We start from the raw sequence: 20623 nt of genomic DNA on the forward strand, positions 1-20623 counted from the left end.
GTTGAATGGAGTGTCATCAAATCAAAGTGAAGGGAATCAGTCAGACAATCTAATGGCAGTTTCTTCATTTTATGAAGTAGTTTTTCAAAATCTCTATAGTATTTTAATACCTGGAGTTTGGTTAGGATTTTATTTTATATTGAGTTTATATTTTCCCCAAACATCACATAATTAACAGTGGATGCTAATTATTTCTGTTACCAATTTTAGAGAAATCCTTTCTTTTCTGTTAAAAGGTAATAGAAAATATTCCCTGAATATGTATAAATTTCCTAGAGGAGATTGACTATCACTACATTTTTTCCCTATAATGGACATAATTGTTCTGGATACATTTTATTCATTGAAAGACTATCACTTATTCGGGCGATAGGTATCAGTTAGACATAAGTAATAAGGAAATGCCAGGGGAACCCTGAATAAAGAGAATCTTTGGCTCAATATCTACATTCTAAGGACTGGATTCTCACCTCCATATGGCTAGCTAGACCTAGGCTCTTGTTTCCATACCCTTGTAGAACAATGACAAAACTTAAAGAGATTGGTGAGGAGAAGTCCTGATGTGAATTGATAAGGAGTAAGCCTAAAACTTGTTACATTCATATCTTCCTCAAGAATAATTTCACCCTAGAAGACACATACATTATTTAAGTGTTTGTATCCTACAGTACCTAGTTCCACGTAAAAAAAAATCTCAAATAATCTGGTTAAGGCAGACTATTTTGACCAAAACTTGCCTTTTCCCCCATTACTCTATCATACTCACATTGTACCTATTATTTCCTTCTCCTATGGTTTTTTTCTTAAGTTGGTACTTACATAGAATTTTTAATGCATAATTGCATGCCCCAAATGGCACTTAAGATGTCCTCATTCTTTCAGAATCTTCAAGTCAGTTATTCCTCATAGGGAAGGAAGGTTTTACTCTTAGCCCCTTGGGAGGCTAAGGCTCTTAAATGCTTGGGAGATGGTCCATGTCAATCATCTTTCTTGATTTCTCTTTTTTGATATTGCCACATTCACATCCAAAAAACTTTTTTGCCAGTGGTGGGGGCTGAACTCAAGGCCTGAGCACTGTCCGTGGCTAGCATGCTACCACTAGGCCATGCTCGCGGCCCCCCATTTTTTTTAATATTAGTAATGTCTACTGTTTTTAGCAAACTTCACTATTGCTCTTATTGATGTATTCTCTGAAATTGTTTTCACTGGACAGTAGGATTAAGATCTGTTGACCTGTTGGTACCCCAGGAAAAATAAGATAGATTTTGATTTTTTTTGTAGTTTTGTAAGACCCATCAGGTCATGCAACTCAATAAACCAATTTTAGGGCCAACAGAATAGACAGGAGGAAGTTCTTGTTGTCAATCAGTGGTTCACTATTCATCCTAAGAAATGTTCTTCTTCCTTTGTGGTTCAAACTATATGGAATTCTTAGTATTTTCTATGGGACCTCACTTTACTTTTTAAAAATTTCTCTTTGATGATATGATGAATTTGTCCAGCAATTACCACCAGATGTACATAGAAAAAAATAAATTCTGAGATGTCATAATGACAGAAAGTATAAAACAGAGAAACAGCACCCTCAGTTTAATGTATATTTTCACTTGAAAATAGAAATGGGACTGCTACTCTATTTGAATATGTTAGTTTTTAAGTAGTTGTACAAGGAGTTTATGGTACAGTGCATCTTGATCAATGTCACACCTTTTAACATTCCCTTCCACCCTTCTCACCCCACCCCTTCCCTTTCTCATCTTAGTTTTAGGTTATGAATTGAACTTTTTTGCAGATAACAAAACAGTTCATGTGCAAAAGGCATCCTGAGCTATGTCGCCACTTCAACATCCTCATCCCCCTTGATCCACTCCTTCTCTTATATTTCTCATTCTGTGTATGCCTGCATTGTACCTTTCCTTTTCATCCTTGTACCTCACTCCCCTTGGCATCACCCTCCCCTCTTGCAAGTACCCATTGCCTGGTACTTTGACTTAGCCTTTTTAAAGAATTGTACTACTTTCCCTCCCCATAGAGTGTAGTACACTTCAATTACTACGTGTAAACTCTGAGAAAAGTATAGAATTTTTTTTTACAAATTAGAAAAACTCTTGCAGTACATATTCCTCACAGTTCAGTAAATATACAGATAATGTAATAAAATTAAGCAATGAAATCAGACTTATATTTGTGAAATTTTAAATTAAGGAAAAGAATCTTTTAAGTTCAAATAAGAAAAAGTAGTTGCACAGTCAGAGACTGGTTGGCTAAAGTCTTATTTAGGACAATAGACACGAGGAAATAATTTTATGACTCACACACTTGGTATGTATTCAAGTTGTTATTTATAGTGGACAGTAAGAAAAAAATAACATTCTCAGGAATTAAAGTGTTCAAAAAGGATACCTCCCATATAAACAAACTATTTGGCAACATATCTCATGGGCCTAGTAAAGTAAAATAAGCTAAGTAAGGATATGCAGGGAACAAAAATCACTTACTCATAAAGTATAAATACATAATACAATTACATGATCCTGAAAAATATGAAATGATAAATTTTTACAGTATGGTATAAAAGCATACTATAAAATAATACCATTTTAAAATGGAAGGTTGATAAATCTAAAACATCTTCAAAATAATACTCAAAGACTAATTCATTTTTATAATCAATCCATATTATTTGCAGGTCCTATATTTTAAATTTATTTAACTTGGTAAATTTTTTTGTTAGCCCCTGTTCAGTATTTGTGAATTGTTTCTTAGATAAATAACCAAAAATAAAACATTGAGTCAACTGATATACCTGCTCCAAACTCAAGTAGCACTTACCTTGTTATTTCAGCCCCATCCCATGTCTTTTGTGTTGTATATTTATTTTTTTCGTACTATTTATTTTGCAATTTTACTATTTCAAATAACCTCAGTGCTTAAATGCTGTCTACTTTCCATAAGTTTAAGAAGGCTATGAGATCTCTTATGGAAGTAAGACCTGTACTAGATAACTGTTCAGATGTGAATTACAGTGTTGTTGGTCTCAATGAAATTTATAAAGGGTATACATAACTAGCTAAATTTTACATAAATGTCCATTCCATAAACCATAAGATCTTTAAGGGTAAGGTTAGTATCTTGTTTATCTCTGTGTCAACAGGACTGGGTATGATGATACAGAGCAGATATTGAATTGATTGAAAATTTTAAGTTAAAGAAAAGGGTCAATGACCAGGATGAAGAAAGTTCATTTCCCAGGTGAATCAACTGTAGGCTCCATACTCCATTCTTTAATGAGAGACATGAATTAAAGTTATTAGATAATGTCAATTTCTCTTAAATATCCTACATTACTAGGTTTTAAAAGTTAAAAGAATAATTCTTTTCTGCTTTAGAAATATTCACCTTTATTTTTTCATACTTTAGAAATTATCATTTAAGAAGCTGTAAAAAGGAATTTCCAGTTAACAAAAACAGTTTAAGGCTGCAATGTGTCTTGATCAATGTCACACAATTCAACATTCATATGCACCCCCTCAAATCACATCTTTCCTTAATTTTCTTGACTTTGTAGGATGTATATTGAATCATTGACTCTACTGTACCCCTTTCTCTTCATTCATATACACCTTTCCAACTTATCCCCCCCAACTCCTTTCAGATACTCATTTCCGGGTGTTTAATTTGTTGAACTTTGTCTTTGCCTTTCTAACTAATTCCACTATTTAAGTTCTCCCTTCTCCCTTCTCCCTCCTCCCTCCTCTCTCTCTCTCTCTCTCTCTCTCTCTCTCTCTCTCTCTCTCTCTCTCCTCTCTCTCTCTCTCTCTCTCTCTCTCCCTCTCTCTCTCTCTCTCTCTCTCTCTCTCTCTCTCTCTCTCTCTCTCTCTCTCTCTCTCTCTCTCTCTCTCTCTCTCTCCTCCCTCCCTCCCTCCCTCCCTCCCTCCCTCCCTCCCTCTCTCTCTCTCTCTCTCTCTCTCTCTCTCTCTCTCTCTCTCTCTCTCTCTCTCTCTCTCTCTCTCCAGAACTGCATTTGTTTACAAATGATACATTGTCATCCTTTCTAGTGTGTGAGTAAAATTCTATTGTGTATATATTGCACATGTTCTTGATATAATTCTCCACTGAGGGGCATGTGGACTGATTCCCAACCTTGGCAATAATGAATGTGGTGGTCTTGGTGACTTTACTGTATCCTGGTTTAAAATCTTTTGGATTTGGACCAGTAGTTTGGCCTAGTGGTAGAGTGCTTGCCTCCAATGCATGAAGATCTCAGTTCAATTCCTTGGTAGCACATACACAGAAAAAAGCTGGAAGTGGAGTTGTGTCTCAAGTGGTAGGTGCTCCGGCCCTGAGTTTAAGCCCCAGTACTGATGTGTAGATTAAATTCCCAGGAGTGGAAATGGTGGATCATAAAGTACTTCCATGTTTAACCTCCATACTGCTTTCCAGAGTGGTTGAACAAATTCACATTCCCAGCAACAGCATATTAGGATTTCCTTTGGCTGCATACTCATCAGCATTTGTTATTGTTTGTTTTCTTAATGATGGTCATTCTAACTGTGATGAATCTGTGTTCTTTTGATTTTCATATCCATTATGGCCAGAGATTTTGAGAAATTCTTCAAGGACAATACTTTGTGGATGAATTTCTCCTTGGTTCCTTGGTTAGGGTAAGCCACTCTTACAGAAACTCTAATGTCATTTATGAGCAGAAGGACTTTTTTTTTAAAGAGAATTGTGAGCTATTTCCTGATTTCTCAAAAATGAGAGCCAATATTTAAAGTATAAAGCAGGTCAACACATGGAGAATAAAGTATTTTTTAAAACTCAGTATATGTGGCCACAATGGTTATAAAAGTGAATTCAGAAATCCTAAGAAAAATGCTTAAGTGCCCTCTTCTAGTTAAGAATAATAACATCATTTGCTTAATTTTCCCAGATGATTCACATAATATCTCTGTCATTAACTGTCACATTTACTGGAAGTAGCAAAATTGCTCAATTAGCTAAGAGTATTTGCACAAAACAATAGATGCTTTAATAAGCACTGATAAGAAGATAATTTTCTAGTTTAATTTTTTGAATAGTTATAGTTGTGAAAATGAAATATGTTATATTTGTGTCTGACGATCATGGTTACTTTAGAAAAAGCATACAGTTCCTTCCAATTCTACCTACATGTATTTTGACAGCTCATTATGGAAAAAAATTTGCTTGTTGAAGTGACCAATGTCCTAGAGATTTTCCCACATCATTTCTGTTGTCTCTGAGTTTAAGTAGGCTTGCTTTCTAAAACTTGCTACATTAAACTTTAGTGTCAGCATTTTTCTCTATTGCTGGCTTTATAAACTGAGAAGATTAAGAATTTTCAGAACAACTATCTTGGTATGATTATGCATGCAGATGCATAACCATCATATGCTAGAAATAGCAAAAATGTAAAACAAATAATTTATAATCTTATAAAATAAGTAATATGCATGATTTTATACATATTAACTAGATAATATAAAATGTTATTACTGTTTTAATATCCATGATATTTATTATGAGAAAGTATAATTATATTTTAGGTGTTCCTGCCCTTTCATTTTACTTTATACTTCATATTAATCTTATCACAGCACAATGGTATAACATATTTATAAAGCTAAGACAATGAAGCAAAATTTCTGCATAACAGATAACTCCAAGCTCAGTAACTCAAGGCCACTAATATATACAAAGTTGACCACTGTGTACCAACTATGGGACAGCAGATCTGAACTAAAATCATTGGAATCTGGCTTCACATTACAAGTGAACTGAGCTTCAAGTCATGAGTTACATTCAGAATTGTTCCTTTTGACTTTTAGTCTCATGTGAACCACTACTAAGGCCCTCATGTTTTACTCTACTTGTAAGTTCACAAGTAACTAGGCACAGCTTTAGAGATGCTGATGGGAGACATGTGACCTTTTGGTCAATAACAAATGACCTTATAATTTATTATAACAATTATTATTTTATTGAAATTTTAAATGCTCGCACAGCAGCAGAATGTATTAAATGAATGTTTTGTGTTGCTCTCTCACACACAGTAAGTCCCAAGGAGGTTACTCTTGATAAGCTCAGGATTGTATGCAGGTATTGAATATGTGTCATAGCTGCAGAAAACAAAACATAAGAAATTCCAATATTTTGAGAATTCCAGAAATTTTGCCTAACTATTATCACGGAGGAAAATATTATTTTTCTGACCAGGGAATTGTTCTCTACCTCAGAAGGAAATATAAAGTTTAAATTCCAAGGACGTTTTTCCTGCATACATCAAGGAAACAATTGTCAATGCCTTTGCTCAGGGAAACACAGAAAATGTTAGAGATCCATGAAGCATTGTCTGTAATTATTCTCCTTGGACCAATGTCTACCCAAGATATATATTTTTTCATAATAAATGACATGAACACATTTGGTAAATTTCTGTGTCACCAGGAAAATCATATCACTAAATAATAAAACAGTGCATCAGGGAAACATACACCACACTACCCTATGAAAAAGAGATACAACTAAATATTTACTGAGGTATAATCTAATCTACTACCCAAAGAATAATAAAATCATTGTTTATCTTTTATACTAACTGATGGTAAAGACTATATTTTATTAACTATATTTTCCATACAACGCTAAATTATTTTATTAGGCAAAATTAATGTAGCTTTATAGGTACCTACTTGTAATTAATGTATACACACAGTATGTAGTGTTAACTATCCTGGTTTCTGTAAGTTACAAAAGACATTGGCAAAACATTATATCAGAAACTAGAATGTCAGTGTTTGAATTCTAAGGATACCACTTGCCTGGAAAGTTACTCAGCATTCAGGTTCCTCAATTCTTTTTTCATAAAAAGGGTACTAAATGTAAATTTTACCTCATAGAATCGAAATGAGCATCCACTGATTTTATATCTAAAAGGCATATAAAGTAATCTTCACACATATCAATTTCCATGACATCAGTATTAAACACGTACATTGTTAGGTAATTTACATGTATTAATTCTAATTGCAATAATAACCTATAACATTTGTTTTATGTAATTTTGCATATGATTGCCAACTGCTAAATCATTGAATAATTAACTGAAATTAATATCTTCTGCTATGAAGTAACTACAAGGTCAATTAAGTTGAAAGTATTAGGTCTATAATAGATAGATAGATAGATAGATAGATAGATAGATAGATAGATAGATAGGGTATATTTTTGGGGACTGATAAGATGCTAAATAGGCTGTAAATATTTCTTCAATATATCACAATATTATTTCAGGAAATTATAGCATCTTTGTCTTCTAAAGGGAGAAATCAATAATATTAATAATGATAATTATTATTTCAACAATAATAACAGAAACATCCACAACACTTCATCTCCAAAATGACCAACAATGAAACAAGGCTTGAGGTATGGCTAAAGTGGTAGAGCACAAATTCAGCAAGTAGAAAGTCCTGAGTTCAAACCCAGTATCAACCAAAAAAGCAAGTGATCAGTCCCTAGGTTTTGGGTACCTTAATGTGAGTCTATTTTGGATTAGTGAAATATATTTGCATATAGTCGTTACTGGTTTTTATCTTACAGTTCTCAATTCATATCAACATGTTTTAATATGTATTCTAATTTTTTTGCCAGTCCTGGGCTTGAGCTCGGGGCCTGAGCACTGTCCTTGGACTTTCTCAAGGCTAGAGCTCTACCACTTGAGCCTCAGCACCACTTCCAGCTTTTTTCTATGTATGTGGTACTGAGGAATCGAAACTGGGTCTTCATACATGCTGGGCAAGCACTCTACCACTAGGCCAAACTCGCAGCCCCCTGTATTCTAATTTTGATAGAAAGGTAAATCATCAAATTAATAGGTTTTACAGAAAAAGTTTAATATATTTGATTCATTTTAATTCTGTTTTTCTGAATGAATTTGAAAGTATGCTCTTCATTAGTGGTAATGCCTTTCAAAATTAGAAAATAAGGGTAATGAGTATGGGCTTTTCCTGAGTGTTTTTTAGCTTTCAAATTTGTCAGTATACTTTTTCCTACTGCTATGTAAATGAATCATAACTGTTGCTCTAAGGTTGCTGTACTCTTTTTGCTGACCTTAATAAATCCTGATTTCCCACAACACTTCTTGTATGCATCTTTTAAATGCTAATCTGCATTTTATTAGGGCTATTTATGTATCTCTCACAGTTAATTAGTGACTAAAATAATGATAGAGCTGTCTTTGGAGGATTTTATTGAAAAGACATGGAAATAGCCCTTGTCTCTTCATTTTATAGCTCAAACGATTTCACAATGGAAAAGACAGCTATCTATGACAACTAAGCATCTCTAACAATGATTGTTTCTATTTTTCAGCAAAATAAACACCACCATGAAAACTTTTTTAATGAAGAATATTAAATTGTCTTTTTATTCATAACATCCCTTATTTAATATATTATTTTGTAAATTTATATTGTCATGTCTCTTTGACATTGTGAATTTACTAATAGAATAACCCACTAATATTACTGATGTAATGTTTCTCAGATACAAGTGTTATCTTTTTTTGTTTTCTCCCTTGGCAGAATGGAAGAACTTAAAGCCTTAATTTTGTGATGACTATATATCCTCAAAACGCCTGTCTCCTGAGACTGTATTTATATTATATGGCAACCTAGGACTTCCTGTCATTTCAGTCTTTTCATTAGTAGTATTGATTTATTCTTTGTAAATACTTAATGATTTGCAAAATATATGTTCAAAGAAACTATAGCAGCTATTGTTATATATATATATGTATATAGCAATTAAAAACTTGTTTATTTTTGCTCTTTCACGAGATGAGAGGAGGCCACACTAGAATGTTTTCCCAGTAGGATGGTTCATTTAGTCACTTTTCAAGGCATCAAATGAAAAAACTGTCTTTTGTTGGCACACAGATATGGGATTTCCACTCCATTTTCTTCCCCTCAGTTTTCATTGACAACTTAGTTCTGAGAGAGATAAAAGTCCCGCAGGAATGTGTATAAATGAAAACACTTGTAGCACTGTCATGAGATTTTCCCTGCAGAGTCTCTTCTGTTTGTTTTCAGTAACCCAATGGTCAGAGGCACTATGGACACCTTTCTCTTGTTTTTTGTTTCTTTTCATCCCAACACTGAGCCTTTGTTTTCATCCATGCTTATTAGGAAATGAAAATAATTTGAAGCTGCCTGTCTGATTGTAGGCTGTTTACAAAATAAAGAGGGAATTCCAGGCTGTGGGACAACAACCAGGAGAAATCAAGTTTTCTGATTTTTTGTAGTGAATTGGATTGTATTTTAGGTTCCTTAAACATTTTTCTATGCCCTTTGAGAATTTCATCTTCCAAAGTATTTTCTTTTTTTAATATTTTTCTTGTAATTAATAAAAGGGTTACATGATATTTTCCAGATAGAAGGTGCATTAATTTACATATATTGATACCCTTTCACATGTCTTGGTCCCCATTAACCTCCTCCCCACCCCCACCCCTCATCTAGTTTTCCCCCTTCCCTATCCAATTTCAAATAACCAAATACAAATATGTCCAATATATCAGATAACAAAGTGAGATACTGTAACAATATGAGATAACCAAGGGACAGCAAAAGAGATGAGAGATAACATAGTACATTAAGGACAACAATCATTCATTATATGGCTTTTGTTTCAATATCCTGGAGGTCCTTTCAATTAGCTTCATACTAAATGGCCTTATGTATCTAGGTTTTGCTCTATTGGAAATCTCTGCTAGTAGAGCCCAAGGTTTCTACAGATTATGACAAATGAGAGAAACCATTGAGCCTAAGTTCCTTTGAGTCTGGCTTACTTCAATTAATATGGTTTTTTCTAAGTCTTTCCATTTCCTAACAAATGGGTCGATGTCGTTTTTTCTGACAGCAGCATAGAATTCCATTGTGTTTAAATACCACATCTTGTTGATCCACTCATCAACTGAGGGACATCTAGGTTGGTTCCATATCTTTGCTATGGTGAATAATGCTGCAATGAACATTGTTGTGCTAGTGGATTTAGTATGCCCTAGTTTCTGGATGGTTGGGTAAATGCTATGTGGTGGAATTGCTGGGTCATAGGGGAGCTCTATGTTTAGTCTTGAGGAACTGCCATACTGCTTTCCATAGTGCTTGAACCAGTTTGCACTCCCACCAACAGTGTAGTAGTGATCCCTCCTGGCCACATCCCCTCCAGCCTCTGTTGTTATTACTTTTCTTGATCCTGGCCATTCTAACTGGAGTGAGGTGGAATCTTAGAGTTGTTTTGATTTGCATTTCTTTTATGACCAGAGATGTTGAGCATTTCTTCATGTGTCTCTAGGCCATTTTTGTTTCTTCTTCAGAGAAGACTCTCTTTAAGTCTTTGGCCCATCTTTTAATGGGATGGTTGCTTCTTTGGAGATTAGTTTTGGAGTGATTCAATTTTTTGAGCTGTTGATATATTTTAGATATGAGGCCTTTGTCTTTTGTATGGTTGGTGAAGATCTTCTCCCACTCTGTAGGCTTCCTAATTAATTTACTAGCTATGTCCTTTGCCATACAAAAGCTCCGCAGTTTAATGCAGTCCCACTTATCCAGCCTTTCTCTGATGTGTTGTGATTCTTGGTCCTTATTAAGAAAGTTTTGACCTGTGCCAAGGAGGCCTGGCACAGTATAGATCAACTTAATTGACCTTGTAGTTACTTCTTAGCAGAAGATATTAATTTCAGTTAATTATTCAATGATTTAGCAGTTGGCAATCATATGCAAAATTACATAAAACAAATGTTATAGGTTATTATTGCAATTAAAATTAATGCATGTAAAGTACCTAACAATGTATGTGGTAATACTAATGCCATGGAAATTGATATGTGTGAAGATTACTCTACATGCCTTTTAGATATAAAATCAATGGATTCTCATTTCAATTCTATGAGGAGATGTTTTCCTGATTGTTGCCTCGTTCCTCTCACTGTTGGCATAAAGGAAGGCAGTTGATTTTTGAGGGCTAATTTTATAGCCTGCTACCCTTCCAAAGTTTTGAATCAGCTCAAGGAGCTTGGGAGTAGAGTCTATAGGATTCTTTAAATACAGAATCATATCATCTGCAAAGAGGGAAAGTTTTACTTCCTCTTTCCCTATTTGGATTTCCTTTATGCTTGCTTCTTGCCTTATTGCACTGGCTAGGAATTCTAATACTATGTTAAAGAGGTGTGGAGAGAGTGGTCATCCTTGTCTTGTTCCTGATTTTAGAAGGAATGGCTTTAGCTTTTTGCCATTAAGTATAATACTAGCCGTGGGTTTGTCATACACAGCCTTTATTATATTGAGGAATGTTCCATGGATTCCTAGTTTCTCCAGCGCTTTTAACATAAAGGGGTGTTGGATCTTGTCAAATGCCTTTCCGCATCTATTGAGACAATCATGTGATTTTTGTCCTTGCTCCTGTTGATGTGTTGAATTATATTAATTGATTTGCATATGGTGAACCAGCTTTGCCTCCCTGTGATGAAACCTGTTTGATCATAGTGTTTAATTTTTTTGATGAGTTCTTGAGGTGACTTTTTTGTAGATGGATGAGGACAGAATGAGAACTCTTCAAATTCATGTGACATTTTCACTGCCACATTAGAGAATATTTTTCATGAATCACTGAATCATTTGAAAATATAAATCCATTCTACAAGAATCAGCTCTAGTCTTTAATTTTCGTCATTATGATGAAAACCATGTTCATGCAACCCCTACACTGAGTACTGTGTCTTGAATCTAGCCTTTCATCGCTCCTCAAAAATGTTAATTGAATGACAGATTGTAATGGACTTGAAATTATTTACTCATATCTGATCTTAAAGGTAAGGGGAAATTGTTCTTGTGAATAACATATATCAAGTCTCATTCTTAACAAATTTCCAGAGGTGAAAGTTCTTCAGGTCTTTCAAACATTTAACACAAATACCAATGAAATGGAATCTGTGAAAGGGATGGAACAGAATTTGGATGAATAAATAGAAATTTACTTTTCTACATCCTTGTTCTATGCCTGTCCCTGTAGGAATCTTCTTTATGCCAAATGCTTCCTAAAGCTTGGTGTGTCTTATTTATTTGATTACAATAAGGATCATATTGTTTCTTAGAAGAATACACAATGCAATTTAAATACTGCTTTAAGTCATTGAGATTTGAAGATATTTTTCTATATGTCAAACTTGACTGCTTCATCAAATTGCCTTTCATGTGTAAGAAATTTATTTAAAAATCTAACAGTTAAATTACAGAATGTGTGTTGGAATCTTAATTGAAGCTATGGGACGTTTTTTGGTGGGGTAGGAGGCCTCTTTCTCTTGATTAGTTTACTTGTTCACAGATGGTACTCTACAGTTGACTAACACCTCCAGGCTGACATTTTGCTCATTAACTGGAGAGAGATTCTTGAAGACTTTTCTGCCTGTGCTGGCTTTGAATTGCAGTCCTTTGAGTTTGCTGTCCTAAGTAACTAAGATTATAGGTATAAGCCACTGCTGCCTGGCAAAATTGTAATATTTAAAAATTAATTCTAATAATCATTGCTTGTTTCTATGTCTTAAAGTATAGTAAATTTAATAATCACACATTAATTTGGCTAATTTATAGAAAGATGCTAATATTACATCTCTCGGTTACTTCCTTGACAGGCTACAGTTCTGTGACAATGCCAAGAGTGTAACTCCTCCAGCTACTTCTCAATGTCTATAAGAATGTAATCACTGGACTAATTTCAGCCATTCATTTCAAAATTTCCGGACAAAAAGATACTGATTGAAAGGCTCGTTTTCAGCTGGAAAATGGGGGTTGAGAACCAGAAGTGCATGACTTGAATGATTTTGGTGCTACTTGACTTTGTGAGCAACTAAGTGTGATAGTTGCAGTTGCGTGCCTCTTTGGTTTTCTATCTGAAAATATTTCTTGAAATGCAGAATGCACTAATCATGAGTACAAAGTTGATTTCTCTGAAAATATGTCAGAGTTGTTATACCAGGATCATTATGGAAATAGAGAAGTAGAGACAAAGCTTTTGTGGGAAAATCATATTATCTCAGAATCTGAGGCATCACCTCATATTTGTTTGGCAACATCTAGTCTAAATTTCTTTCTGGGCCTGTATTACTAGTGATAGTTTTCTATATTAGCTTCTCCGTGGTTACATTATCACTTCTCTCTCTAAATATATATTCCAAGCATCCCCAAATGAAGAAGAGATTGACTTTCCCCCAGTTTCACTGCTGTGATTCCAGAGGATGAATAATGGAGTCACTGAAGCATTGTAAGAAGATGTATGAGACATAATCTATTCACTACACTTGTGTTGTTATTTCCATTTGGGCTCCCAAAGAAATAGCGTCTCAGAATGATTGGATCATTGTAGTTCCTTTTAAATGAACCCCTTCTTTTGCCTTGGTTAGAGTAGCAGAACTTTATTTCCTTCAGGTAAAAGCCAGACACTAGCCATAGTCAATATCAAAGCTTCTACTCTCTTGCCTTCACAACAGAAAGCTTCCTTTATGAAATATCTCTAATGCTTTCCAGGATCACTCCTTACTTGATTTTCACTATCACTTTTCTCTAATTCAGATGCACATTTATGCCATCTAATGGATCCATTTTCTATGCCTGCATTATTCTTACACCTTTCCCCATGAATACTTACCACATTGTGCAGTAGCTCTTTGAGTAGCATCTCCTCTAATGGATTATAAGATTTCACAGGTAGAACGTTAACTTACATGTCAAAGTGCTTCTAGATCCTAAGGGAAACCTGGTTGCTAATACATTCTCAATTATTAAATGTAGAATGATGAGTTTCTTAGATCATCTCTAGTTATTATTCTCTCCTCTGTAACCCCTATATACATCACCTTGACAATAAAATATTAAAAAATAAATGATCAAGGTAGTGATTATAGTCAGGTATAAAACTAATCTATGACAATGGATGAACCAAGAAATAATGAAACATAAAACTGCATAAATTGTTTGGAAATGAACGTATCTATGAAAAATTTAATGAAAATGTAGATGCGGAAAACTCATTATTTGGACAACAGAAAATTTTCCAAAAAATATATACTATTTATAGATGCATTAGAGCACAACAAAATCTCCATTTAATGATGTGAAATCTTTTACCAGAAAATTTGCTCAAATTTCTTTTGATTTAATAAAATTGGAGATTCCATTAAAATTAGCAATAGACCTGTGGGCTTATTATGAGCTTGTACTAATTTGTGATTACATAAAGTTGATCAGGTAGATGGTCAACTAGTGTACAGATTAGCTGACTCAAACATTGACCTACATCGTTATGACCTAGGATCCTTGTGAACAAGGAAATTTTCCGCTTGTATTTCGAATCGATTCCCAGCTGCTCTTATTTGGAAACAGTTTGCTCCCTAAAGTTTCATGTGCTGAAAGCTCGTTCCCCAGTGCAATAGTATTAATGGGTGAATGGACTTTTAAGACATCAAGCTAATTAGGGAGTATTTAGGTCATGGAGGCATTGTCCTCAGGAACAGATTAATGTCTTTCTCCAGGTGGCTAAGCTAGGTCTTTTGGGAGCCAGTTAAGTTTCATGGGATGAAATTGGTTAGTAAGAGGGCAGATTATGATAAATAATTCCTATCTCTCTTATCTCTTCCTTTCTTTCCTTAATACATGCTTCTTTTGAGTGGTCTTTATTTCTCTTCTGTTTTTCTACCATCCTGTGATGCAGCAGGAAGCCTCCACCATAACTGGAGAAGATGCTAGTGCCATGCTTCTTAACTACCCTCCATACACAAAGCTAAAAGGAAACAATGAAACAAAAACCAAACTTCTTTTCTTTACAAGTTACAAAAATTGTCATCTGTCTCAATGATAACTATAAAATTATAATGTAGGTGTCAAAATACAAATTAACTTATGAAATGTAATTAGAAGAATAAATTAAATGGCTTTGGACAAATTCACTTAATATTTATGGATAACAACTAGGAACAGTAGAAAAAACAATCAGACTTAGGGATAGATGAATGAAAGGGGTAGGTAGGGAGAATGCAGGCAAGAATTCATTATATATGCTAAAAAATAAGAGGAGGGAGCGTAGAGGGAGTAAAAATACTGAAGGTGAAGAATTGTATGCACAAACTGCTTTACCAAATGACAAAAAATCCATCATATACCCTACAAAATTAAGAGATGTGAGAATATTGATATGGATGACATTGATCAAGATGCTCTGAATTCATAAACTTTTATCAAATAGCAAAAAAAGAAATTACAGCATTCATGTATATGCAGTATAACTTTGAATGGGGCACTCAGATTGAAGTACTTTGAAGAATGATTTCTTATTGTAAGATAAAGACAAAGGCATATAATATAATTATTGTATGGTTAAATCAGTTCACCTATGAAAATGCATTGTAGCGGAAATTTAGTTGTACATTTGTTATATGCTAATTTTGTCCAGATTTGTCAATATTGTCCAGATTTCTTCTCATTGTGATTTCTGACATGTGTCATTTATAGAAGGCATCCCTCACTAGCTGATTGAATTCTTAGCTCAGTAGCAGTTAATCTCTCACATTTGAATCACTGCAGAGACTGAGTCATTAAAACAACTGATCTGAATCAAGGTGTCTCCTTGCTAGTTGTTGCTTTCATCTTAACAAGCAATTAAGATCAATTATGTAGTCATCTCTTTGATTATTTGACACTGAGATTTCTGTAAGTAAAATAATTGCCTCAGCTGTGTTTTTGGCCAATACTGCATGATCTCCAACATCATTTTAGTTTTTTTGTCTGAAGAGAGTTTAAACTGTAGCATGATTGAAATAATTTAAGGAAATATTTGTACTGTTTTCTACAATGTATAAGTTCTGAGGAAATAAAAATGGTATATTATGTTGCATATTCCAAAGGCATAAAAAATCATGTCACATGAAGGAAATGTCTTTCAAAGCAGAGGAAATAATCAAGATTCAGAAAGAATGCATGAAAATGTCTATGAGTTCATTATAGATGCCAACTAGGACAATCATCTGAAGGGTTTAATGGGCTAAAATTCAAAGTAAAGTCTGTGACACTGACATTATAATTTTAGCTTATGTGACAATTTGATTAGTGAGTGTGTAAGAGCCTGGATCCCGAGAGATCTATGACATGAATAAAGGACTTTAGCCGCTATTATTTCTCTTGAAGAAACATGTTATCTGTCCTTTCTGCTTCTCAAATTCTCTATTTGGCAGAAGTACTTATTTTTATCTACTCATTTAGTTAGTTTTTGTTTGGGGAATTGAACTTAGGGCCTCATACTTGCTAAGCAATCACTATACCATTTGACCTACACCCTCAGTTCTTTTGCTTTTCATTTGTTTTTTCAGAGAGTGTCTTGTATTTTGTCCCGGGCATGCTTGAAATGGTTCTCCTACTTGGCTTTCAGAGTTCTTTGGATTATAAGTGTGACCCAAAATAACCAGCCTGTAATTTTTACAGTATTAGTAATGTGTATTTAATCAATATGGGATAACTTAGAGGGAAACGGAAAGGAGAGGGAAACATTTCTTGTTACCTGCACAGGGAATGGGAGATGAAGACACTCCAAGGTTTTTCGTGATTTTTTAAAGATAAGTTCCCCCTATTTTTCCCCAATGTACCCTCATGTCATAATCTTCTTGTTTCCATTATTTTATTTTATTATGAAGAATTTTAGCACACAAAATGTGGACATGCAATCAATGTACACTCATGTATCTGCCATCACCCATGGCAACCCTCCTGCACCTATACACATCTATATTCCTTTCTCATAATTTAATTATTCAGTTTATATACTTTAAAAATTATGGGCCGGGAGTTTGGCCTAGTGGCTAAAGTGCTTGCCTAGCATGCACGAAGACCCAGGTTCGATTCCTTGGTACCACATATATAGAAAAAGCCGGAAGTGGTGCTGAGGCTCAAGTGGTAGAGCACTAGCCTTGAGAAAGTCCAAGGTCAGTGCTCAGGCCCTGAGCTCAAGCCCAGGACTGGCAAAAAAACCTTGTAAAATTAGATTAAAATCACTAACTAAATTACTATTTGATACTTGAAATTATTAATATTAAAAATTACAACTGATTCATAACTAATATTTTATCTTATATTTTAGAAAGATCTAAGTAAGACCTTCCTGTGCTTATAATCTATATAGTCTTTATTCCTCTACCATGCAATAATAAGATAGTTAAATAGCCACTAAATGCCAAGTTTTGTAAGCAAATGCTTCTAATTTGATTTCTGTGTCTTCTAATCCTTATAAAGACATTGCAAATTGGACAGTAGTTCTCTAATTTTCATTTTCCCAGTACTGCATTTCAAACATGTCAGGCAAACATATCAGAACCCATATAAAAACACAGTAAAAGCTGTTCAGAACCCTCATCATGAATTTTTTTCTCACAGTCACTATTTTCAGTAAACAATGGAGAACACTAATGACTTTATTAAATAATGTTAACCCATATGTTTTGGTTTTGGTTTTTTTTTTTTCCAGACCTGGGCTTAAGCTCAGGGCCTGAGCACTGTCCTTGGACTTTCTCAAGGCTAGAGCTCTACCACTTGAGCCTCAGCACCACTTCTGGCTTATGTGGTACCAAGGAATCGAACCCGGCTCTTCATGCATGCTAGGCAAGCACTTTAACCACTAGGCCAACTCCCGGCCCCCCCCACATGTTTTTTATATCCTATTTATATTCATGATGATGGCTATTCTTACTTTAGTGACATGGACTTATAATGTTGATTGGATTTGAATTTCTTTTATGGCCAGAGATGTTGTGTATTATGTATGTATGACCATATAAGATGATGCTAAGCAATGTCGAACCCGGCTCTTCATGCATGCTAGGCAAGCACTTTAACCACTAGGCCAACTCCCGGCCCCCCCCACATGTTTTTTATATCCTATTTATATTCATGATGATGGCTATTCTTACTTTAGTGACATGGACTTATAATGTTGATTGGATTTGAATTTCTTTTATGGCCAGAGATGTTGTGTATTATGTATGTATGACCATATAAGATGATGCTAAGCAATGAAATCCAAGATATGGAAACAAGAGGTTTTTCTTTGTGGTTGTTGTTTTTAATGTATTATGTGAAATTATTTCTTTTTTCTTTTGTTTTTCCCCCTATGGGTTTCTCCTTTTGTCACTATATCTGATTTGGGTATCTGTTGTACTATATATATATATATATGCATATGCATATATATATGTTTATTTGAATTAGAAATGGGAAGGGGAACAACAAAATGGAAAGGACAAAGGGTGAACCCATGCAACAATACTCACAAGACAAAATGTTGTAAATGAACTTTACAACTTGGAGGGGGAGTATAGGGAAAGTGGGAGAGAAATGTGGGAGGGGGCAATAATGTTCAAGAAGAAATGTACGCATTACCTTAAGTTTGCAACTGTCACCCTTCTGTACATCACCCTGACAATAAAACTAAACTTAAAACAGTTTGTGTCATTATAGATTGATTAATTTTTAAAAAGAAAATTCAAATTCCCCTCATTTCACAATTTTGTCAGGGTTCATTTTTCACCAAGGCAGTGAATAAAAGGAAGAACAGAAATACAGTGCATACACTTGATTCAGAGATTTAAAAAAAAGTCTCTTAAAATATATTTGTCATTGTGATAACAATTCAGGATTGATATACTAGTAAAATTATGTAACTTCATATAAGCCAACTTAAAAATTTAAGCCAAGTCAAATTAAAAATACTTGAATTAAAAGTAATATAATTAATTAAAAGAATTAAAAGTATATAAAGAATTAAAAGACTATAAAGACACTGCTGAAAGCTCATCTGCACTTGAGAAACTGATAGGAAGAAAGTAGGGTATTCTATATATTAATATATGGAATGTAGATAATACCCATACCAAAATTTCTTATTGTGGAATGGATGGATGCTGACTATCTTCTTTATATACTCATTTAAGAAATCCCTGAATCATAATACTGTATATACATTGTTCAGAACTTCCATAACTGGATGGGATGAGTACTTCAAAGCAGAAATTTCAAAGCACAGGAATCTCCTATCTTAATATATGAGTTTGGTTAATTTGAAATATCAAAGTGCCCTATGACAAAGTACAACCAAATATGTAAATAATAGCTTATAGCAACACCATGATGTAGCAAATAAGGAAATACAACAGAAATTGCATTATTTGGGTTTATGTATCAACTCTGTCATTCACTAATTGTATGGAGTTAAAAAAGGTGCTGAATATCTTTTCTTTAGTATCATAGTTTGCAAAATAGAGATAATAACCTCAGTTTTTAAGTCAGATTTCTGTGAGAATGAGAATAGTTAATATAGGTCAAGATGCTTAAAATTCTCAATTTGTAATAAGTACCACCCAGGTTTAGGTAGCAGTTATTAACATATATTAATATGGAATATGTGAATATATTCTTACTTGGGTGACAATTTTCCACGGATTTGATATTGCTCCTCATATACCGCAGAGACATGTGTTTGTTCCAGACTATGTTATTTAAAATATTTTCAGAGTGAACAACCTTGATTGATAATGTCTCTTTCTTATGCAAAGTCTGGACATATTTAATGCACATTATGAAAGGACTGGCTATTCTACGCTATATATCTTCCCTATAATATAGCCTACTTCACACATAGGTATTCCTTTGTCATCTTCATATTTTCCTGTGGGAAATCAAGTTCAGGAAACCTCTGTGAATGATAATACACTGGTTCTGTTTCTGTGGATAATAAAGCATACTTTGTCTTTGGCACAGAATCCTCATGTGTCCTGACAGAGTATGCCACAGTGGAAGGCTACCTTAATAGCTTTGGAGTTATGTAAAAACTCAGATACTTCATAATACTTGGCAGGTTCTACATATTAAATCGTGGTTTATAGGTTTCAAATTCTACTTTCAACATAATCTTACAATAAAGTACATTGTAGGAAATTTGTATAGCCTTTATTCTGATCAGAATGATTTAAAGTAAATGACACTATAACACAATTAAGAAGAATCTCAAAGGATTCTTAGATCAGATTTTAGTTCGGTTTTGGCTAATTGGGTCTGGTTGTTAGAAGTGGTTTTAATCATCTGGGAATAGTAAGTCCACTATTATATGTGATAGGTTGATTCTATTAATCTGAAATCCAGAATAAAAATATAAAGACACAGCCTTATTATTTTTATTTCCTTTATTAAATCGTTTGTGGAATTTTTGTGCAAGTCTTAGGGATTGTATTAAACCATTTATTCTCTGTATTATTATTATACAGATAAAAACCACAGCTCTAAAATTCTCTATAGTGTATTTCTTCATCCTTTCCTCATTCAACTACTGACTGATGTTTTTAGTTTTACCACAATTGTGCGTTTTCCATAATGTCAGGTCATGTTGTAAACTTAACAGTATACACCTTTTCAGATGGTCTTCCTTCAACTGATAATATACATATAATTTTGTTCCATGTATTTTCATGCTTTCATAATTTATTTCCAGGCCAATGAAACATATGTAATAG

General features: G+C 34.0%; 1 pseudogene; it reads left to right on the forward strand.

Annotated features, from left to right (window-relative positions):
* The window catches only part of LOC150040549 (PCNA-associated factor pseudogene), a 128158-nt pseudogene that overhangs the window by 38999 nt on the left and 68536 nt on the right, over nucleotides 1-20623 (forward strand).

This window comes from Megascapheus bottae, chromosome X (genome assembly GCF_031878675.1).
Source record: "Megascapheus bottae isolate mThoBot1 chromosome X, mThoBot2.hap1, whole genome shotgun sequence".
NCBI classification, from domain to species: Eukaryota; Metazoa; Chordata; class Mammalia; order Rodentia; family Geomyidae; genus Megascapheus; species Megascapheus bottae.